This window comes from Balaenoptera physalus (genome assembly GCF_965194825.1).
Source record: "Balaenoptera physalus genome assembly, chromosome: 3".
Taxonomy (NCBI): Eukaryota; Metazoa; Chordata; class Mammalia; order Artiodactyla; family Balaenopteridae; genus Balaenoptera; species Balaenoptera physalus.
Genome location: NC_138890.1, coordinates 100089924 through 100114096, shown reverse-complemented (window position 1 = coordinate 100114096; position 24173 = coordinate 100089924). Strand labels below are relative to the sequence as shown.

The following is a 24173-nucleotide window of genomic DNA, read 5'->3' as shown; positions in this document are numbered from 1 at the left end:
TCAGTCCTCTGGCTGATGCTGCACCAGATGAGACAAAGCAGAGATTATAACAGGAGCTGCTCCCCATCAGGAACTGTCATGAGTCACTGCTTTTATTGGGAAGAAATTGTTTGCAGTAATATGAAGACCTTGATACAAGAGTGACCATCCCTGGCACAGGAATACATGAAATAAAAACCTTGGTACCATTTCTAGACCCACTTGAAAATAATTAGGTTTAGAATGACATCAGAGGGGCTTCCCTGGTGACGCAGTGGTTAAGAATCTGCCTGCCAATGCAGGGGACCTGGGTTCGAGCCCTGGTCTGGGAAGATCCCACATGCCTTGGAGCAACTAAGCCTGTGCCCCACAACTACTGAGGCTATGCTCTAGAGCCCACGAGCCACAACTACTGGGCCCGCGTGCCTAGAGCCCGTGTTCTGCAACAAGAGAAGCCACCGCAATGAGAAGCCCGCGCACCTCAATGAAGAGTAGCCCCCGCTCACCGCAACTAGAGAGCCCGCGTGCAGCAACAAAGACCCAACTCAGCCAAAAATAAAAAAATAAAAAAATAAAATGACATTAGAGACGTTTTTCTACATTATATATACTAAGAACAATCTGACTTCAGTGACAGAGACTTCAGTGAAAACATGAAATCATTTAGAAAATATAACAAGGCTTTGACCAGTGTAAACATTTAAACAATTTCAAAAACTATGAAGCTGTCTCTAAAAAGTGTTAATTGTTAATCAAGTATTGTCTTGATTACCTTTGTTTTTTCCCCAGAGTGTGGTATTGTATTCCTTACAATTAATTGGGCTTTGTTGAGATCAGTATGCCAATCTTGTGACATTACATACAGTGCCATTAGTTTTGCTATGGACAAATGTACCAAATAAGGAAACAAACATCTATTTCCAAAATGAAAGGAGGAAAAATAAAATGGTTGAAGGATTGATAGGGTGAATGGAGATAGGAGATGAGGACACAAGAGGCAGAAACACAGGATAATGATGAAATCCTAAGCCCTTGAGAAACAAAGAAATCTTGGGGAGATCTAGTTCTCCCCAGGCCATAGAGCTGAGGGTTCAAGGATGTCCTATCTAGATCTCAAGAATTAGGGAAACTTCGCTGATGTCTGGGTAGCGTTAGTCAGCATCTTGAGTTTTTTCCCAATATTGTACCAACTTCTCCCCCACTCCCCATCCAAACCCCCACCATACATCCCATCACTTACACCAAAATCTAGGAGTCATTTTTGACTCTGCTTTTTCCTCACCTCCCACAACCAATCTATCAGCAATTCTGAGGTTCTATTTCCAAAAGAAATGTTGAAACTATTTACTCATCTCTGATTCCACTGCCAGTCCTGGTCCTAGGACAGCATAATTTCCTTCCTGGACAACTGCAGGAGAATTCTGATCTCCATTCTAACCACCCTTTTCCCACTCTTGCTGTTTATGCTCCTTCCTTCCACAGCAGAGGGATATATGAAAACTAAATAAAATCAATGTTCTTCTTTGTTAAAAATCCATCAGTAGGTCCCCTTAAACCTGGGGACAGATTGCAAACCCCTGCACTGCTGGGGGGAAGCTGATCCCTAGCCCTGTGCCACCCACTCTCAACAGGCTCCAGCCACACTGCCTGACTGTGTTTTGGGTGCCAAGGTTTCTCCTGCTTTAGGCCTTTTGTTCTTGCTGCCTCCTGGACACATCCTTCTCTTTTTCATCCTGTCCGCACTTTCTCATCCTTCCATGTTGGTTCAAACGTCCCTACTTGGGGAGGTCTTCCTTTCCATTCTACTGAAAATTGTCCCCATTTACCACATTGCTGTATTTCTTTCACAGCACTTGTTAAGATCTATGACTTGTTTATGTTCTATTTCTCTTTCTACCAGAGGCAGGAACCTGTGGCTTTTTCACTGCTGTATTCCCATTGCACTCCATAAATATTGGCTGAGTGAAAGAATTCTTTATTCAGATGTTCTCTCTCCTTATGGCTCAGAGATACCTCAAGCCTTGATATCTTGTATTTTACTTTCATACAGCTCTTCTCTCTTCCCCTCACCAAACAAACCTGCTACAAATCTACTCATGCAAATAGGTCTCCAGTGAGGCGGGGAGCAATCTCTCTGGTGGCCATAAGGACCCAGCCATGGCTGAGTCCCAGTAAGGGGCACAGATTGGGCTGCAACTGGGACTCTCTTTTTTTAAAATTTATTGAAGTATAGTTAATTTACAATGTTGTGTTAATTTCTACTGTACAGCAAAGTGATTCAGTTACATATATATATACATATATATATATTCTTTTTCATATTCTTTTCCATTATGGTTTATCACAGGATATTGAATATAGTTCCCTGTGCTATAAGGTAGGACCTTGTTGTTTATCCATTCTATATGTAATAGTTTGCATCTGCTAATCCCTAACTCCTAGTCGATCCCTCCCAGCCTTCCCGCCCCCGCTTGGCAGCCACAAGTCTGTTCTCTGTGTCTGTGAGTCTGTTTCTGTTTCGTAGATAAGTTCATTTGTGTCATATTTTAGATTCCACATATAAGTGATGTCATATGGTATTGTCTTTCTCTTTTTTTTTTATTGAAGTATAGTTGATTTACAATATCGTGTTAGTTTCAGGTGTACAGCACAGTGATTCAGTTATACATATACATACATATATATGTATATATATTCTTCAAATTCTCTTCCCTTATAGGTTATTACAAAATACCGAGTATAGTTCCGCATGCTATACAGTAGGTCTTTGTTGGTTGTCTATTTCATACATAGTAGTATGTATCTGTTAATCCCCAACCTCCTAATTTATCCCCCCCCACCCCCCTTTTTCCTTTGGTAACAATAAGTTTGTTTTCTATGTTTGTGAGTCTCTTTCTGTTTTGGAAATAAATTCATTTGTATTTTTTTTTCCCACATAAAAGCAATATCATTTGATATTTGCCTTTCTCTGTCTGGCTTACTTTACTTAGTATGATAATCTTTGGGTCCATCTATGTTGCTGCAAATAGCATAATTTCATTCTTTTTTATGGCTGAATAAAATTCCATTGTTTGTGTGTGCATATGCATATATATATATATATATATATATATATATATATAAACATCTTTATCCATTCATTTGTCGATGGACACTTAGGTTGCTTCCATGTCTTGGCTATTGTAAATAGCACTGCAATGAAAATTGTGGTGCATATATCTTTTTGAATTATAGTTTTGTCCAGATATATGCCCAGGAGTGAGATTGCTGGACCATATGGCAACTCTATTTTTAATTTTTTGAGGAATCTCCATACTGTTTTCCATAGTGGGTGCACCAATTTACATTCCCACCAACAGTGTAGGAGGGATCCCTTTTCTCCACATCCTCACCAGCATTTATTATCTCTTGTCTTTTTGGTAATAGCATTCTAAAAGGTGTGAGGTGATATCTCATTGTGGTTTTGATGTGCATTTTCCTGAGAATTAGTGATGTTGAGCACCATTTCATGTACCTGTTAGCCATTTCTAATGTCTTCTTCGGAAAAATGTCTGTTCAGGTCCTTTGACCATTTTTAATTGGGTTATTTGTTTTGTTGCTCTTGAGTTACATGCGTTCCTTGTATATTTTGGATATTAAACCATTATTGGATATATGGTTTACAGATATTTTTTCCCATTCTGTAGGTTGCCTTTTAATTTGATTGATGGTTCCCTTTGTTTTGCAGGAGCTTTTTAATTTGATGTAGTCCCCCTTGTTTACTTTTGCTTTTGTTGTCTTTGCTTGTGGTGTCAAATCTAAAAAATCACTGCCAAGACCAAAGTCAAGGAGCTTATCCTCTATGTTTTCTTCCAGGAGTTTTATGATTTCAGGTATTATGTTCAAGTATTTAAACCAATTTGAGTTGATTTTGCTGTCTGGTATAAAATAGGGGTCCAGTTTCACTCTTTTGTATGTGACTATCCAGTTTTCCCAACACTATTTATTAAAGAGACTATCCATTCCCCCACTGTATATTCTTGGCTCCTTGTTGTAAATTAATTGACAATATATGCATGGGTTTATTTCTCTATTCTGTTGCATGTATTTATGTATCTGTTTCTGTGCCAATAGCATAGTATTTTGATTACTATAGCTTTATAATATAGTTTGAAATCAGGATGTGTGATGTCTCCAACTTTGTTCTTCTTTCTCAGGATTGCTTTGGCTGTTAGGAGTCTTGAAGTTCTATACAAATTTTAGGATTTTTTTTCTATTTCTGTGAAAAATGCCACTGGAATTTTCATAGGGATTGCATTGAATCTGAAGATTGCTTTGGGTACTATGGACATTTTAGCAATATTAATTCTTCCATGAGCACAGAATATCTTTTCATTTATTTGTGCCTTCTTCAATTTCTTTCATCAATGTCTTATAGTTTTCAGTGTACCGGTCTTTCACCTCCTTCCTTAAATTTATTTCTAGATATTTTATTTTTTGGAAGCAATTGTAAATGAGATTTTCTTAATTTCTCATTCTGATATTCATTATTAATGTATAGAAATGCAACGGATTTTTGTATATTGATTTTGTATTTTGCAAATTTACTGAATTTGTTTATTAGTTTTAAAAGTTTTTGGGTGGAGTCTTTATGGTTTTCCATATATAATATCATGCTACCTGCAAATGGAGACATAGTTTTATGTCTTTCTTTCTGATTTGGATGCCTCTTTCTTCTTCTTGCCTAATTTCTCTGACTAGGATTTCCGATACTATGTTGAATAAAAATGGTGAGAGTAGGCATTCTTTTCTTGTTCCTGATCCTAGAGGAAAAGCTTTCAACTTTTCACTGTTGAGCATGATGTTAGCTGTGGGCTTGTTATATATGGCCTTTATTATGTTGAGGTACATTCCCTCTATACCCAGTTTGTTGAGAGGTTTTTTTTTTTTTTTTTTACTTAGAAAGGTTATTACTAGAGGATTAATACTTTATGTTATTGTTTTTTTATTTTTAACATCTTTAATGGAGTATAATTGCTTTACATTGTTGTGTTAGTTGCTGCTGTATAACAAAGTGAATCATATATACATATACATATATTCCTGTATGCCCTCCCTCTTGCGTCTCCCTCCTACCCTCCATATCCCACCCCTCTAGGTGGTCACAAAGCACCAAGATGATCTCCCTGTGCTATGTGGCTGCTTCCCGATAGCTACCTATTTTACATTTGGTAGTGTATATATGTCCATGCCACTCTCTCACTTCGTCCCAGCTTACCCTTCCCCCTCCCTGTGTCCTCAAGTCCATTCTCTGTGTCTGCATCGTTATTCCTGTCTTCCCACTAGGTTCTTCAGAAGCATTTTTTTCCTTTAGATTCCATATATATGTACTAGCATACAGTATTTGTTTTTCTCTTTCTGACTTACTTCACTCTGTATGACAGACTCTAGGTCCAACCATCTCACTATAAATAACTCAATTTCGTTTCTTTTTATGGCTGAGTAATATTCCATTGTATATATGTGCCACATCTTCTTTATCCATTCATCTGTTGATGGACACTTAGGTCGCTTCCATGTCCTGGCTATTGTAAATAGTGCTTCAGTGAACATTGTGGTACATGACTCTTTTTGAATTATGGTTTTCTCAGAGTATATGCCCGGTAGTGGGATTGCTGGATCATATGGTAGTTCTATTTTTAGTTTTTTAAGGAACCTCCATACTGTTCTCCATAGTGGCTGTACCAATTTACATTCCCACCAACAATGTAAGAGGGTTCCCTTTTCTCCACACCCTCTCCAGCATTTATTGTTTGTAGATTTTTTGATGATGGCCATTCTGACCGGTGGGAGGTGATACCTCATTGTACTTTTGATTTGCATTTCTCTAATGATTAGTGATGTTGACCATCCTTTCATGTGTTTATTGGTGATCTGTATATCTTCTTTGGAGAAATGTCTATTTAGGTCTTCTTCCCATTTTTGGATTGGGTTGTTTGTTTCTTTGATATTAGTTGCATGAGCTGCTTGTAAATTTTGGAGATTAATCCTTTGTCAGTTGCTTCATTAGCAAATATTTTCTCCCATTCTGAGGGTTGTCTTTTCATCTTGTTTACGGTTTCCTTTGCTGTGTATAAGCTTTTAAGTTTCATTACGTCCCATTTGCTTATTTTTGTTTTTATTTCCATTTCTCTAGGAGGTGGGTCAAAAAGGATCTTGCTATGATTTATGTCATAGAGTGTTCTGCCTATGTTTTCCTCTAAGAGTTTGATAGTGTCTGGCCTTACATTTAGGTCTTTAATCCATTTTGAGTTTATTTTTGTGTATGGTGTTAGGGAGTGTTCTCTTTGTTTTTTTTTTGAGTTTTTGAATTTTATTTCATTTATTTTTTTATACAGCAGGTTCTTATTAGTTATCCATTTCATACATATTAGTGTATATATGTCAGTGCCAATTTCCCAATTCATAACATCCCCCCAACCCCCCACCACTTTCCCTCCTTTGTGTACATACGTTTGTTCTCTACATCTGTGTCTCTATTTCTGCCCTGCAAACTGGTTCATCTGTACCATTTTTCTAGGTTCCACATATATGTGTTAATATACGATATTTGTTTTTCTCTTTCTGACTTACTTCACTCTATATGACAGTCTCTAGATCCAGCCACGTCTCTACAAATGACCCAATTTGGTTCTTTTTATGGCTGAGTAATATTCCATTGTATATATATACCACATCTTCTTTATCCATTCGTCTGACGATGAGGGAGTGTTCTAATTTCATTCTTTTACATGTAGCTGTCCAGTTTTCCCAGCACCACTTATTGAAGGGGCTGTCTTTTCTCCACTGTATATGCTTGCCTCCTTTATCAAAGATAAGGTGACCATATGTGTGTGGGTTTATCTCTGGGCTTTCTATCCTGTTCCATTGATCTATATTTCTGTTTTTGTGCCAGTACCATACTGTCTTGATTACTGTAGCTTTGTAATATAGTCTGAAGTCTGGGAGCCTGATTCCTCCAGCTCCATTTTTCTTTCTCAAGATTGCTTTGGCTATTCGGGGTCTTTTGTGTTTCCATACAAATTGTGAAATTTTTTGTTCAGGTTCTGTGAAAAATGCCATTGATAGTTTGATAGGGATTGCATTGAATCTGTAGATTGCTTTGGGTAGTATAGTCATTTTCACAATGTTGCTTCTTCCAATCCAAGAACATAGTATACCTCTCCATCTGTTTGTATCATCTTTAATTTCTTTCATCAGTGTCTTATAGTTTTCTGCATACAGGTCTTCTTTCTGCTTAGGTGGGTTTATTCCTAGGTATTTTATTCTTTTTGTTGCAATGGTAAATGGGAGTGTTTCCTTAATTTCTCTTTCAGATTTTTCATCATTAGTGTATAAGATTGCAAGAGATTTCTGGGCATTAATTTTGTCTCCTGCTACTTTACCAAGTTCATTGATTAGCTCTAGTAGTTTTCTGGTAGCATCTTTAGGATTCTCTATTTATAGTATCATGTCATCTGCAAACAGTGACAGTTTTACTTCTTCTTTTCCAATTTGGATTCCTTTTATTTCTTTTTCTTCTCTGACTGCTGTGGCTAAAACTTCCAAAACTATGTTGAATAATGTGGTGAGAGTGGGCAACCTTGTCTTGTTCCTGATCTTAGTGGAAATGGTTTCAGTTTTTCACCATTGAGAGCGATGTTGGTTGTGGGTTTGTCATGTATGGCCTTTATTATGTTGAGGTAAGTTCCCTCTATGCCTACTTTCTGGAGAGTTTTTTTTAATCATAAATAGGTGTTAAATTTTGTCAAAAGCTTTTCCTGCATCTATTGAGATGATCATATGGTTTTTATCATTCAATTTGTTAATATGGTGTATCACCTTTGTGTATATTGAAGAACCCTCGCATTTCTGGGATAAACACAACTTGATCATGGTGTATGATCCTTTTAACATACTGCTGGATTATGTTTGCTAGTATTTTGTTGAGGATTTTTGCATCTTTGTTCATCAGTGATATTGGCCTGTAGTTTTCTTTCTTTGTAACATCATTTTGGTATCACATTGATGGTGGCCTCATAGAATGAGTTTGGGAGTGATCCTCCCTCTGCTCTATTTTGGAAGAGTTTGAGAAGGATAGGTGTTAGCTCTTCTCTAAATGTTTGATAGAATTCGTCTGTGAATCCATCTGGTCCTGGACTTTTGTTTGTTGGAAGATTTTTAATTACAGTTTCAATTTCAGTGCTTGTGAGTGGTCTGTTTGTATTTTTCTATTTCTTCCTGGTTCAGTTTCAGAAGATTGTGCATTTCTAAGAATTTTTCCATTTCTTCCAGGTTGTCCATTTTATTGGCCTAGAGTTGCTTGTAGTAATCGCTCATGATCCTTTGTATTTCTGCAGTGTCAGTTGTTACTTTTCCTTTTTCATTTCTAATTCTGTTGATTTGAGTCTTCTGCCTTTTTGTCTTGATGAGTCTGGCTAATGGTTTATCAATTTTGTTTATCATTTCAAAGAACCACCTTTTAGTTTTATTGATCTTTGCTATCATTTCCTTCATTTCTTTTTCATTTAGTTCTGATCTGATCTTTAGGATTTCTTTCCTTCTGCTAACTTTGGGGGTTTTTTTGTTCTTCTTCCTCTGATTGCTGTAGGTGTAAGGTTAGGCTGTTTATTTGAGGTTTTTCTTGTTTCTTGAGATAGGATTTTATTGCTCTAAACTTCCCTTTTAGAACTGCTTTTGCTGCATCCCATAGGTTTTGGGCCACGTGTTTTCATTCTCATTTGTTTCTAGGTATTTTTTGATTTCCTCTTTGATTTCTTCAGTGATCTCTTGGTTATTTAGTAGTGTATTGTTTAGCCTCCATGTGTTTGTATTTTTTACAGTTTTTTTCCTGTAATAGATATCTAGTCTCATAGTGTTGTGGTCTGAAAAGATACTTGATATGATTTCAATTTTCTTAAATTTACCAAGGCTTGATTTGTGACCCAAGATATGATCTATCCTGGAGAATGTTCCATAAGCACTTGAGAAGAAAGTGTATTCTGTTGTTTTTGGATGGAATGTCCTATAAATATCAATTAAATCCATCTTGTTTAATGTATCATTTAAAGCTTGTGTGTCCTTATTTAGTTTCATTTTGGTTGATATTTCCATTGGTGAAAGTGGGGTGTTAAAGTCCCCTACTATGATTGTATTGCTGTCGATTTCCCCTTTTATGGCTGTTAGCATTTGCCTTCTGTATTGAGGTGCTCCTATGTTGGGTGCATAAATATTTACAGTTGTTTTATCTTCTTCTTGATTGGTCCCTTGATCATTATGTAGTGTCCTTCTTTGTCTCTTGTAATAGTCTTTATTTTAAAGTCTATTTTGTCTGATATGAGAATTGCTACTCCAGCTTTCTTTTAATTTCCATTTGCATGGAATATCTTTTTCCATTCCCTTACTTTCAGTCTGTATGTGTCCCTAGGTCTGAAGTGGATCTCTTGTTGACAGCATATATATATGGGTCTTGTTTCTGTATCCATTCAGCCAGCCTATGTCTTTTGGTTGGAGCATTTAATCCAGTTACATTGAAGGTAATTATTGATATGTATGTTCCTATTCCCATTTTCTAAATTGTTTTGGGTTTGCTATTATAGGTCTTTTCCTTCTCTTGTGTTTCCTGCCTAGAGAAGTTCCTTTAGCATTTGTTGTAATGCTGGTTTGGTGGTGCTGAATTCTCTTAGCTTTTGCTTATCTGTACAGGTTTTAATTTCTCCGTCGAATCTGAATGAGATCCTTGCTGGGTAGAGTAATCTTAGTTGTAGGTTTCTCCCTTCCATCACTGTAAATATGTCCTGCCACTCCCTTCTTGCTTGCAGATTTTCTGCTGAAAGATCAGATGTTAACCTTATGGGGATTCCCTTGTATGTTATTTGTGGCTTTTCCCTTGCTGCTATTAATATTTTTTCTTTGTATTTAATTTTTGATAGTTTGGTTAATATGTGTGTTCCCATGTTTCTCCTTGGATTTATCCTGTATGAGACTCTCTGTGCTTCCTGGACTTGATTGACTCTTTCCTTCCCCATGTTAGGGAAGTTTTCAACTATAATCTGTTCAAATATTTTCTCAGTGCCTTTCTTTTTCTCTTCTTCTTCTGGGACCCCTATAATTCGAATGTTGGTGGATTTAATGTTGTCCCAGAGGTCTCTGAGACTGTCCTCAATTCTTTTCATTCTTTTTTCTTTATTTTGCTCTGAGATAGTTTTTTCCCCTATTTTATCTTCCAGGTCACCTATCCATTCTTCTGCCTCAGTTATTCTGCTATTGATTCCTCTTAGAGAAATTTTAATTTTATTTATTGTGTTGTTCATCATTGTTTTTTGCTCTTTAGTCCTTCTAGGTCCTTGTTACACGTTTCTTGTATTTGCTCCATTCTATTTCCAAGATTTTGGATCATCTTTACTACCATTATTCTGAATTCTTTTTCAGGTAGACTGCTTATTTCCTCTTCATTTGTTTGGTCTGGTGGGTTTTTACCTTGCTCCTTCATCTACTGTGTGTTTCTCTGTCTTCTCGTTTTGCTTAACTTACTGTGTTTGGAGTCTCCTTTTCGCAGGCTGCAGGTTCATAGTTTCCGTTGTTTTTGGTGTCTGCCCCCAGTGGGTAAGGTTGGTTCAGTGGGTTGTGTAGGCTTCCTGGTGGAGGGGGCTGGCGCCTGTGTTCTGGTGGATGAGGCTGGATATTGTATTTCTGGTTGGCAGGACCACGTCCGGTGGTGCATTTTGGGGTGTCTGTGACCTTATTATGATTTTAGGCAGCCACTCTGCTAATGGGCGGGGTTGTGTTTCTGTCTTGCTAGTTGTTTGGCATGGGGTGTCTAGCACTGGATCTTGCTGGTCGTTGAGTGGAGCTGGGTCTTAGTGTTGAGACACAGATCTCTGGGAGATCTCTTGCCGATTGATATTATGTGGGGCCAGAAGGTCTCTGGTGGTCCAGTGTCCTGAACCTGGCGCTCCCACCTCAGAGACTCAGGCCTGACACCTGGCCGGAGCACCAAGACCCTGTCAGCCACACAGTTCAGAAAAAAGGGAGAAAAAAAAGAAAGGAAGAAAAAAATAATAAAATAAATAAAGTTATTAAAATAACAAACTGAAAAAATATTATTAAAATAAAAAAAAAGAAAGAGAGCAACCAAACCAATAAACAAATCCACCAATGATAACAAGTGCTAAAAACTAAACTAAGGTAAACATATAAATCAGAAACTAGTCAGTTGCATGTAGCAAACCCTAAGTCTACAGTTGTTCCCAAAGTCTACCACCTCAATTTTGGGATGGTTCGTTGTGTATTCAGGTATTTCAGAGGTGCAGAGTACATCAGTTGATTGTGGAGATTTAATCCGCTGCTCCTGAGGCTGCTGGGAGAGATTTCCCTTTCTCTTCTTTGTTCGCACAGCTCCTGGGGTTCAGCTTTGGATTTGGCCCTGCCTCTGCATGTAGGTCACCCTCTGCTGTCTGTTCTTCACCCAGACAGGAGAGGTTTAAAGGAGTGGCTGATTAGGGGGCTCTGGCTCACTCAGGCCGGGGGGAGGGAGGGGTACAGAATGTGGGGCAATCCTAAAGCAGCAGAGGCCATCATGACATTGCAACAGCCTGAGGCGCGCCTTGTGTTCTCATTGGGAAGTTGTCCCTGGATCACGGGACCCTGGCAGTGGTGGGCCGCACAGGCTCCCGGGAGGGGAGGTGTGGATAGTGACCTGTGCTTGCACACAGGTTTCTTGGTGGCTGCAGCAGCAGCCTTAGCGTCTCATGCCCGTCTCTGTGGTCTGCGCTGATAGCCGCAGCTTGCACCCATCTCTGGAGCTCATTTAGGCGGTGCTCAGAATGCCCTTTCCTCGTGCACCCTGAAACAATGTCTCTTGACTCTTCGGCAGTTCCAGACTTCTTCCCAGATTCCCTCCCAGTTAGCTGTGGCGCACTAGCCCCCTTCAGGCTGTGTTCATGCAGCCAACCCCTGTCCTCTCCCTGGGGTCTGACCTCCAACGCCTGAGCCTCAGCTCCCAGCCCCCTCCCACCCCGGCGGGTGAGCAGACAAGCCTCTCAGGCTGGTGAGTGCTGGTCGGCACCAATCCTCTGTGCGGGGATCTCTCCGCTTTGCCCTCTACACCCCTCTTGCTGTGTTCTCCTCCGCGTCTCCGAAGCTTCCCCACCCCACTCCCCGCCCATCCCCCGTCTCCTCCAGTGAAAGGGCTTCCTGGTATGTGGAAACTTTTCCTCCTTCACAGCTCCCTCCCAGAGGTGCAGGTCCTGTCCCTATTCTTTTGTCTCTATTTTTTCTTTTTTCTTTTGCCCTACCCATGTACGTGGGGAGTTTCTTGCCTTTTGGGAAGTCTGAGGTGTTTTACCAGCATTCAGTAGGTGTTCTGTAGGAGTTGTTCCACATGTAGATGTATTTCTGATGTGTTTGTGGGGAGGAAGGTGATCTCCACATCTTACTCCTCTGCCGTCTTGAAGGTCCTCTCCCCTGTTGAGAGGTTTTATCATGAAAGGTTGTAGAATTTTGTCAGATGCTTTTCCTGCACCTATGGAGATGATCGTGTGATTTTCATTCTTCATTTTGTTAATGTGGTTTATCACATTGATTAATTTTGGATTTCAAAACATCTTTGCATCCCTGAAATAAATGCCAGTTGATCATGGTATATGATTCATCTAATATATTGTTGAATTAGGTTTGCTAATATTTTTTGCCTCTGTCTTGATCAGGGATATTGGCCTATAATCGTGTTTTCTTATAGTATCCTTGTGTGACTGGTATCTGGGTAATGCTAACCTTGTAAAATCAGTTTGGAAATATTCCTTTCTCTTCTATTTTTTAGAGGAGTTTGAGAAGGATTGGTAGTTCTTGAAATGTTTGGTAAAATTCACTAGTGAAGCCACCTTGTCTTGGAGTTTTCTTTGTTGGGAGGTTTTCAATAACTGATTCAATCTCTTTAATAGTAATTGGTCTGTTCACATTTTCTATTTCTTCATAATTCATTCTTAGTAGATTGTATGTTTCTAGGAATTTATCCATTTCTTCTAGGTTGTACAATTTGTTGGCATATAATTGTTCATAGTTCACAAGCCTGTATATTTCTGTGGTATCAGTTTTAATAGTTCCTCTTTCATTACTGATTTTATCTATTGAGCCCTCTTTTTTTGTGGTAAGTCTAGCTAAAGGTTTATCTATTTTGTTTATCTTAAACAAATTAAGCATCACATAAGTTTTGATATGTTGTGTTTACATTTTCATTTTTCCCAAGTTTTAAAAAAATCTCTCTTTTAATTTTTTCTTTGACCCATTGGTTATTCAGTAGCATGTGTTTTTTTTTTTAAAGATTTTTTAACGCATTGTTTACTTTATTTATTTATTTATTTATTTTTGGCTGTGTTGGGTTTTCATTTCTGTGCAAGGGCTTTCTCTAGTTGTGGCAAGCGGGGGCCACTCTTCATCGCGGTGCGCGGGCCTCTCACTATCGTGGCCTCTCTTGTTGCGGCGCACAGGCTCCAGACGCGCAGGCTCAGTAATTGTGGCTCACGGGCCTAGTTGCTCCATGGCATGTGGGATCTTCCCAGACCAGGGCTCGAACCCATGTCCCCTGCATTGGCAGGCAGATTCTCAACCACTGCGCCACCAGGGAAGCCCAGCATGTTTTTTAATCTCCACATATTTGTGAATTTTCTAGTTTTCTTCTTATGATTGATTTTTGGTTTCATACCAGTGTTGTCAGAAAAGATACTTCATATGATTTCTTTTTGATTGGAGAATTTAGTCCATTTACATTTAAAGTCATTATTTGTAGTTATGAACTTTAAAAGAAAATAATTTATTTTTCACTGCGTTGGGTCTTTCATTGCTGCACGTGGGCTTTCTCTAGTTGTGGCGAGCGGATGCTACTCTTCGTTGCGGTGCGTGGGCCTCTCATTGAGGTGGCTTCTCTTGTCATGGAGCATGGGCTCTAGGCGCGTGGGCTTCAGTAGTTGTGTCATGTAGGCTCAGTAGTTGTGGCTCACGGGCTCTAGAGTGCAGGCTCAGTGGCGCATGGGCTTAGTTGCTCCACGGCATGTGGGATCTACCTGCACCAGGGCTCAAACCCGTGTCCCCTGCATTGGCAGGTGGATTCTTAACCACTGTGACACCAGGGAAGTCCCCACAGCTTGCTCTTTTCTACCCTTTCTTCTCTTTGCTGAAGCAAATGCCTTAGGTATAAATAAGGCTTTTTAAACATTTTATGTTCATTTGTGAGATATTTTGGAGTTAAGATATACAGGTATGGTTACTAAAGAATGCACTATAATTTTCTGCCTCTGGGACCTGCCTCTTGCCTGTCACCTTCTTCATATTTCGAATGCTCTAATCTGAAATACACTGATATTCTTATTTGGTATGTAGACTGGTCTTTACCCTGCTCCTTGTAGCATGTTGTCTTTGGTCCACTTGTCTAGAAAACTTAATATATAAGTCCAGTGGGTATGCTTCAAGCTTGCTCATTAAACTCACATTCCAGGGGTTTACTATGATGGGGACATGTTTTTCTTCTATTTGTAAGAACAGTGCTAACCAAGTTGCCTGTAAAACTGTAGTACTTCTATTCTTTTAGTCTACAAAAACTCTAGAAGTTCTTCCTTTTAATGTTCATAGTCTTCAAATTTATGATTAGCTATTTTTCTATTGAAGACTTTCATTATTCTCTTTAATTACTTTATTTCTAATTAATTACCTCTATCCCTCTCCCCTTCCCTCTTCTCCTTCCTTCAAAACACATTCATTGACACTGCTTTGTGTAAAACAGTGTACAATTATAATTACAGCCAAATGTTTAATAATTAGATTGAGTAGCTCCAGTTGCCATCTTTCATCCATGTTGCTGAATGAAGCTTTGACTGTGTTGAGTACAGAGGAAATGGAGCCATCCTCAAGTATTCTGCTAGCTTTTCTCTTTTCTGGCTTCTTCTTCTTCTTTTTTTTTTTTCTAGTTTTACTCAGTTGGGTTTGTGTTTATTCATTATACCCTGTGACTCTTGCTGATTGGACTTCTCGTTTCAGATATCACCCATGATTGTTGATGTCACCTGAATCAAATTTATTGTTTTTGGTTTTCTTATGTATGATTTCCTACTTACACACACTGGACATCATTTTATTTTGGAAAATGCTGTTTCTCTGAATTGTCATAGCCCGTTAGAACCCTCTTCAACTTCTAGGAAGCTAACAGTTGCACCCCAATGGAGGGAAATACAGATTTACTGGGCTCCTTTCTCTCATAGGTCACTGATAAAAATAAACAACTTGGTGCTTTTTCTTTTGATGCAGAAAATAGGTTACTGTGGGCCCATAGAAAATAGCTTCTCATTTTACCGTGTTACAATGTTGCTTCTAGACAGTGATCATGTGAGATGTTGCCGCAGTTCTGGCATTCATTTTTTTCTGTGTATTCCCTAGTTAAATGTAACATGTGACAATCATGCTTCATGTTTTATTTTATTTTATTTTAGAATATGTGTATATGAAGAGTAACAAGAGATTAAAGCTCTGTCTGACTCTTCTGTCATAACATGTTATTAGCCAGGTGTGTAGTCTTCCAAAAATATTTAAACATAAAAGCATATTCAGAAGGTTTTTAAAAATAGTTTCACACCATACATACTATTCTGTAGTTCTCTTTTACCACTTAAAATTACATGATAGCACCTCTCCAGGTTAATAGATATGGACTATACTCTTTTTTTATAGCTGCATAATATCCTATAATATGGATATACTATAATTTATAGCCATTACCCTATTGATAGACATTAAGATTGTTTCTAATTTTTTGCCACTAAAAATATTGTATAACAACATTACAATGTTACACTGATAATCCTTATGCATATATATGTTTTCATTCTGGTGCTTTTACTGCTGTAGGATAGATTCCCCAAAGTACAGCTGCTAAGTGAAGGTGTATATGTGTTTCTTACTGCAATAGATATTGCCACATTACTTTGCAAAATGTTGTAGCAATTCATGCTTCCATCAGCTCTGTAGGTGAGTGTCCATTTTTCTGCATCTTTCTAAACACTGGATATTTTTACTCTTTTAAACATAGGCCAAAAGCTAATGGTTAAGAAACAGTATCATGTTTTATTTTCTGTTTCCCTTTGTCCACTGATAAGGTCAATGTCTTTTTTTGGTTTGTTTGTTTAAGTGTTATGGCCATTTGGATTTCCTCTCCTGTGAGTATCCTGTGCATAACCTTTGCTCATTCTTATTTTGAGTTGTTTGTTTTCTTCTTTTCAGTTTGTAGTTCTTTATATTTTAGAACTAGTAATCTTGTATTTGTAATTTTTTAAAAATAAACTTTTAATTTTAGAACAGTTTTAGATTTACAGAACAATTGTGAAGATAGTCCAGAGAGTTCCTGTATTACCCTCATCCTCCCTGCCCCTAGTTTCTCCTATTATTAACATCTTACATTAGTTTGGCACATTTGCCACAATTAATGAACCCATAGAATACCTTATTATTAAGTAAAGCTCATACTTTATTCAAATATCTTTAGTCATTTTCCCTAATACCCTTTTTCTGTTCCAGGATACCATCAAGGAGACCACATTACTTTAAATTGTCATGTCTCTTTAGGTTCCTCTGTGCTGTGAAAGTTTCTCAGAATTTCCTAGTTTTTGATAACCTTGTCAATTTTAAGGAGTACTGTTTAGGTATTTGTTGAATGCCCCTCAATTGAGATTTGTCTGTTTTTCTCATGATTGGACTGAGATTATGGGTATTTGGAAGGAAGATCACAAAGGTAAAATGCCATTGACATTGAATCACATCAAGGGTACATTCCATCAACATGAGTTATCATTGTTGGTGATCACCTTAATCACTTGGCTGAGGTAGTGTTCGTTGTGTTTCTTCATCATCAAGTTACTCTTCCCTGGCCACCACCCTTTCTATACTAACTGCACTCTGGAGAGAAGTAACTATGTGCAGCTCAAACATATAAGGAGTGGGGAGTTATGATCCACCTCCTCTGAGAGTGCAGTATTTATGTAAATTATTTGTAATTCTTCTGCAAGGGAGATTTGTATCTTTCCCCCACTTATTTATTTATTAATGCTCCCATCATTATTTTGTTTGTTTGTTTTAGCAAGAGTACTTCCTTACATGTTCTACTAGATACTCCAGGCTCATCTTGTATATTTCCTGCCCCAGTCCTAGAATCAGCCACTTCTCCAAGGGACCATGGTTCCTTTAGTAGACAATATTAGAAAATAACATCTGGCCCTACCTAAGATGTTGCTACAAATTCAGCTGACAGGGCAAGGAAATGTATGTTTATACATTTCTATACAAATGAATACATTTCTCTATATGTAACTATCTGTATCTCTGTTACACTAAACATAAGTTCATACTGATGTCTGCAACTCTAATCTATTACCACAGGGATCATTCTAGTCTCCTCCTCTCATTTATTTGTAACCTCCACTCCAACAATGAGAAACCTAGCCCCCCCCCCAATGACTATTCATTTTCTTAATTGTACCATTGTGTATAAATTGTTAACCTATGCTTACACCCAGGGGAGGTGACTTTATCAGCAAGAGTTCAGTAATTTAGTCAGGTTTTTTGGCCTTTAGTCTTATAGATTCTACTCATTTCCATTTGTTTAAGTCAGCACCTTTTGCCTCTATTCCCTTCCCTAAGGCTGTTTCAGACATTTGTAATGCAGTTAGAGTGTTTTGTCACATTCTGCATTCCTTTCTGAGATTGCCTGACCTACTAAATTGTGTTTTTAAAATTTGTATACATTAAGGTTCACTCTTTGTGCTGTAAAAGGCTATGGATTTTTGCAAATTCATAGTGTCATTTATCCACCATTACTATAACATACAGAATAGATTCAATGCCCCAAAATATCCCTGGTAACTCACTTATTCAACTCTTTCTCCTTCCATAACCACTGATCTTTTTACCATTTCACTAGTTTTGCATTTCCTGGAATGTGATATAATTAGAATCAGGGTAATTAGCCCTTTCACACTGATTTCTTTCACTTAGCAATATATATTTAAGATTGACATGTCTTTTAATATTTTTCTAGATTATACCTTTTTAAAATCACTGAAAAATTCCATCATATCATATTTTACTTATCCACTCACTTATTAGAGAATTTCTTGGTTGCTTCCAGTTTTTGGTGATTATGAATACAGCTGCTATAAACATTCATGTGCAGGTTTTTGTGTGGACATAAGATTTCAGTTAGGTAAATACCTAGGAGAGTAATTATTGGATCATGTGATAAAAGTAGGTTTAGCCTTGTAAGAAGCTGCCAAAGTGTCTTCCAAAGTAGCCATAACCACCAGCAAGAGTGAGAGTTTCTGTTGATTTGCATCCTAGTCCCCAGCTGGTATTGTCAGTTTTGGGGGTTTAAAAAATATTTTTTACAGGGGCTTTATTCATAACTGCCCAAATATGGGAACACCTGAGATGTTAGTAGGTGAAAAGATCCTATATGGGGTACATCCAGTCAAGGGAATGTTATTCAGTGAAAAAAAGAAATGAGCTATGGAGCCATAAGGAGACATGTGGGGAAAGGTAAATGCTTATTATTAACTGAAAGAAGCCATCTAAAAAGGTTACACATTACATGATTCCAACTATACAGGATATTCTGGAGAAGACAGAACTATGGAAACAGTAAAAAGATCAGTGGGTTGCCAGGGGTTAAGGTGGAGAGAGGGAAGACCCAGGTGTTTCTCATCCCAGGACTCCCGGAGTCCTGGTAGAACTCCCGAGATTCTGCAAGATCTGGCTTCCTCTGAGAAGAGTGGTCGAGCGCCTCCAGTCTTGATTCCGCCATATTCCAAGCCACCTGTGATTGCTCAGCACAAGTTTTTTTTGGATTTTAACCACTCTAATAGGTATGTAGATGTATCTCATTTATGTTTTAACTTGCAATTCCCTAATGACAGATGATGTTGAGCATCTTTTCATATATTTATTTGCCATCTTTGGTAATATGTCTCTTCAGATCTTTTGCCCATATTTTAGTTGGGCTGTTTGTTTTCCTATGGATTTTTAAGGGTTCTTTTTATATTTTGGATATAAATCCTTTATCACAGGGGTCCCCAACTCCGGGTCTGTGACCTGTTAGGAACTGGGCCGTATAGCAGGAGGTGAGTGGTGGGCCAACGAGTGAAGCTTCATCTGCTGCCCCCCATCGCTAGCATCACTGCCTGAACCATCCCCCCTCCTCCATCCGTGGAAAAATTGTCTTCCACGAAACCGGTCCCTGGTGCCAAAAATGTTGGGGACTGCTGCTTTATCAGATATATATTTTGCAAATATTTTCTCCCAGTCTGTAGCTTGTCTTTTCATACTCTTAACAATGTCTTTCCGGAGCAGAGTTTTTCATTTTAATAAAGTCCAACTTATCCATTTCTTCTTTCATGAGTTGTGCTTTTGGTGTCGTGAACAAAGTTCACCACTAAATCCAAGAACACAAGTATTCTCTTATGCTTTCTTCTAAAAGTTTTATAGTTTTGAATTTTACATTTAGGTCTGTGATCTCTTTTGAGTTTAATATTGTGAAAAGTGTAAGGTCTATATCTAGGGTGTTTTATAATTTTTTTTTGCATATGAACATCTATATCATCATTTGTTGAAAGAACATCCTTTTTAAATTAAATTGTCTTTGCTTCTTCATCAAAGATTAGATGATTACATTTGGGTGGGCCTATTTCTGCATTCTCTATTCTGTACATTGTCTATTATTTTTCCAGTACCACATTATCTTGATTACTGTGGCTTTATAGTAAAGCTTGAAATTGGGTAGAGTGAGTCCTCCAACTTTGTTATTCTTCTTTAGTATTGTGTTGGCAATTCTAGATCTTTTGTCTTTTCATATACACTTTTGAATCAGTTTTTCGACATCTGTGAAATAGCTTGCTTGGTGTTTGGTTGGGACTGCATTAAAGTCACAGACTAAGTTGGGAAGAATTGACATCTTAACAAGGAAGTGTGTTTCAATACAGGAACACAGTATTTCTCCATTTACTTAGATTTCTAAAAATTTCTTTCATCAGAGTTTTGTAGTTTTACATATACAGATTTTGTACATATACATAAGAATCTTATTTTATTTCTTGGTGCCATTATAAATAATATTGATTGTTTTTTAAATTTCAAATTCCAATTGTTCATTGCTGCTGTATAGGAAAACAATTGATTTTTGTATATTATCCTAATATCTTGTGACCTTGCTGTACTCACTCATTATGTGAGTTCCAGGAGCTTTTTGTTGTTGTTGCTGTTGATTTTTAAAAAATTTGTCTACATAGTCAATCATGTTATCTGCAAATAAATAGTTTCATTTCCAATTTTTCTTTTTGTTTGTTTTAAATTTTCTCTTCTTGTCTTATTTCACTAACTGGGACTTCTGGTACAATAATGAATAGGAGTGGTGAGAGGAGTATCCTTGTTCTGGATCTAAGGGAGAAAACAACCAGTTTCTTCCCGGTAAATATGATGTTAGTTGTCAGTCTTTAGTAGATGTTCTTTATTAATGTGAGAAAGTTCTCTTCTGTTCCTAGTTTGCTGTTTATCAAAGATTTTGCAAATATTATCCCCATTCTATAATTTGTCTTTATATTTTATTCTATCTTTTGTTATATACACATTTTACACTTGCTTCCCAAGATTATCATATATAAGCTCTCAGATAAACTTTGAGCTTCTTTGTATCCTTCTATTCTTCCTTTGTTTTTCTCTCCAGTGCCTAAGACTTCTTAGTGGTCAAGTATATGGGCTTAGGAATCAGATTCTTCTGGGTTCAATTCCTAGATTTCCCTTTACTACTTGTCTGACCTTGGAAAAATTCTTTTACCTCTCTGAGCCTTAATTTTCTCCCCTGAAAAAGTTGGTATATTATACCTTTCTCAAAGCATCTTTGTAACATATTTGTAAGTACTCAGTAAGTGGCTGCTTTTATGGAGAAAGTTAATGTATTTTTTAATTCTGGAAAACATTAAGATTATATTATCCAGTTGTGTGACATTTCTAAGGAAAGAAAGTGACCAGAATATAGTTTCATTTATGCAAATGTTTTCTTCTGTGAACAGAGAAATATCTCAGTCAAATTCTAGATCCATCCATGTTATATCACTGTTATAAGTAAGTAATCTTCTTCTAATTATTAGCCTTGACCGGGATGATAGAAGTGGTATTAAATTTTTGTTGCAGGGAAACTTGATGGGGACAATCTTTCACCGATGTGTGTAAAATGTTGTGGCTATAACCTGGAAAGTTGGTTGTTTAAATGCTTTACAGAAATTATAAATCAATGCAAAGAATGTTATTAATGAGTTACTAATACACAAAAGAAAATCCTTGGTGTACTATTACTTCATTATGGACATTCAAGTGGGATTTGTATTACCTGCACACACAGTTGGGCACGGGGAAGAAGTTGGTGACTGCTGTATTTCGTTGTCACAGTACTTATTTTGTATTTCTCAGATTGACATCACAAATTGGGAACAACTTGTCTAGAAATAGCTAAGGTTCTTCTATGAAGAGGATTTAATTGGGAATGTGCTCTTGGAATTTCTGAATTTGAAGAAGTATGATTGTTGAAGGCATACCAAGTGTTTGGAAAACAATACTTGCCAACTGTGTAAAACCAACGTGAATCCTGGGCTAGAAATTAAGCCGTTTGGGTGCTAGGGGCCCATTATTTCCCTTGCTTTAAATTGCTTAACCTTTCTTGGTTTCTCCAGATATAAAACAGTAATCATACTTTCCATTATTTAGCTCACAGAATGTTATAAGAACAGAACAAAGATTTTTCATTTGTTTTCCATTACTTATAGGCTGAAATCCAAATTCCTTAGCAATATCATAGTGGCTGAAAAGACAGGTTTTGGAGTCAGATAGATATTCTGAGCCCAGATTTTCAGCTCCATACACAGCCATGTTCTTGGACAGGTTTACTTGACCTTTCCAAGCTTCGGTTTCCTCATCTATAAAATAAAGATAATAATTTTTTCCTCATAAGGGTTGGTGTGAGAATTAAATTGGGTAATGCATGTACAAGGAAAGCACAGAGTTTGGTACATTTTATGTGTTCAGTAAATGGTAGCTGCTGGTATTCACATCACTGTGTCATATAGGCATTTGCTAGGTGGTCTTTCCAACCTCATCCGCCAGGTGGTCTTTCCAACCTCATCCGCCATCATTGACTCCCTAATTCACTCCTTGTTTATGCTGAGTACACTTCTCTATTACAACCCACCCCACTTACCTCCTGACTTTTCTCTGTCATTACACTGTGTATCTTTGATGTCAGAAATGTTAGCCTATTCATGGTTCGATCCTCATTAGTTAACAGGAGATTGTAGCCAGTTAACTCAAGAAAATTGTGTAGAACTAAGCTAATATAGGGATAGTCATAAATATATAAGAATTGGTCAGATAAATGTTATATTCTGTGCATTAACGATAAAGTGAATAAAAATCCCTGTGTATATGAGACATCTTAAACCAGTGGTCAGTGGGCCAAACTAGCTATATGGAGCTGTTTTATCTGGTCTTTGATGTTAAAATAAATCAGAGGAATTGACAACAAAAGTTTGCATTTCTGGCTTCTCTTGAAAAGGTTGGAGACCTAGAAACTGAACCTCCATTGCTTCATAGAAATGGTTGGGGTTCTCCAGTTAGCCTCACTCTCCACTCAGGTGATAAGCAGTAGAGACACTTTGCAACAGAGACTCTTTGTGTGACTACCAGCAGAAAGTTCATATTTTCCTTCAGAAAAGGAGCTTTGATTCATGCAAAATAAGGAAGAATACTGCTCTTTATTTATTCCCAGGTAGGTAGGGCATAACTGATCTACCTGAAGAAGCAACAGCAGCCACCTACACCACATCCCAGTTCACCTAACCAAATATTCTTTAAAATGTTTGATCTTGGTAAAGCCCATATTTCTATTGCTATGTATAGTTTTGGTACTGAAAATCCTATTCAAAATTGCTCTTGTTGTTTGTTCTGTGCTCTTCTGAGAAGCCCTACAGTTTGTAAAGATGACTTTGAGTTATTTATAGAGATGGATTGTGTTAGATGAGCCCTGTTTTCCTAAAGCCCTATGACAGAGGTAGGTGGTGACAGGGTCCAGGGGCCCCTGTGCACTCATGTTAGGAGGCTGTGTAGAAGAGTGTTTTACATGGGTATCAGGCCAGTTTACAAGTTGAGTTTTTTGGGGGGTATTCATTCAAATTTTGATCACTTCAGTAATTAAATTAAATGTCATCTCTTGTGGCTGCAAGTACATCCCATAAATTCTCATGCTTAGGAGAATACCCACAAAGCACAAAGGGAAATGACTTAGCAGTAATCTAGTTAATTTGGTCAATGTAGGCACCCCAATTGGCTGTATCATATTCTGTTTTGAAACTTGAATTGTGCACCCTTTTTTTTGTTTGTTTACACTGACTAAATTGAGCATAAAATTACCAGATCATTTTACTCCATGTTTTACAGATACAGCATAAAAGCCAGATTAAGCAAAGAGATAGTATTTTTCTCTGAGCAGAGTGTGGGAATTTGAGTTCTTATCAGACTTTGAAACCTGTGAATGTTAAATTATACTTGGTTGACATTTCCTGCTTTTACTTGTCATTGAATTTATTTTCTTCTTCTGAAGCCCAAAGCAAACTTTCAGCTGTATATCCTTCAGTGCACTGATGTGAGAAGAGATGAGGTAGAGTTGCAGCTGGGAAAATATTTAAAAATTTAATCAAGAAAATTTTGTATTATTCAGCTCAAGTACAGGAACAAACATGACTTGTGTAAGATTTGGCAACCTCTCATTCCTCTTTCAAAATGAGGCACATCCAAAACACCTTCATGAGGCATGTACTAATTGGCTCTTGCTGCTTGCTAGTTATTGTGTTATTACCTAATCTTATCCATTCAGAGATCCAAAAGGAGACCCATTTACAAGAGACAGTATAATTCAGTGGATTAAGTACAAACCCTTAAGTTTAATACTCTGGTGCTGCTGACTTACTTGCCAGACTCTTGGGAATATGCGTCAACATTACAATATCTGAGTTTCCATAAGGAACATAATGGTTCTCTTTCCCCACCTCCAACATAAAGATATTATAATGACTTAAAGGTAAATTGCTGTAAAAGAAAAT

At 37.6% G+C, this 24173-nt stretch overlaps 1 protein-coding gene across 5 annotated transcripts in view; it reads left to right on the top strand.

The window, feature by feature from the left end:
- LOC309658986 (uncharacterized protein) overlaps positions 1–24173 on the top strand; it is a gene marked incomplete at its 3' end in the record, with an annotated part of 321204 nt that overhangs the window by 150500 nt on the left and 146531 nt on the right. The window lies entirely within an intron of this gene.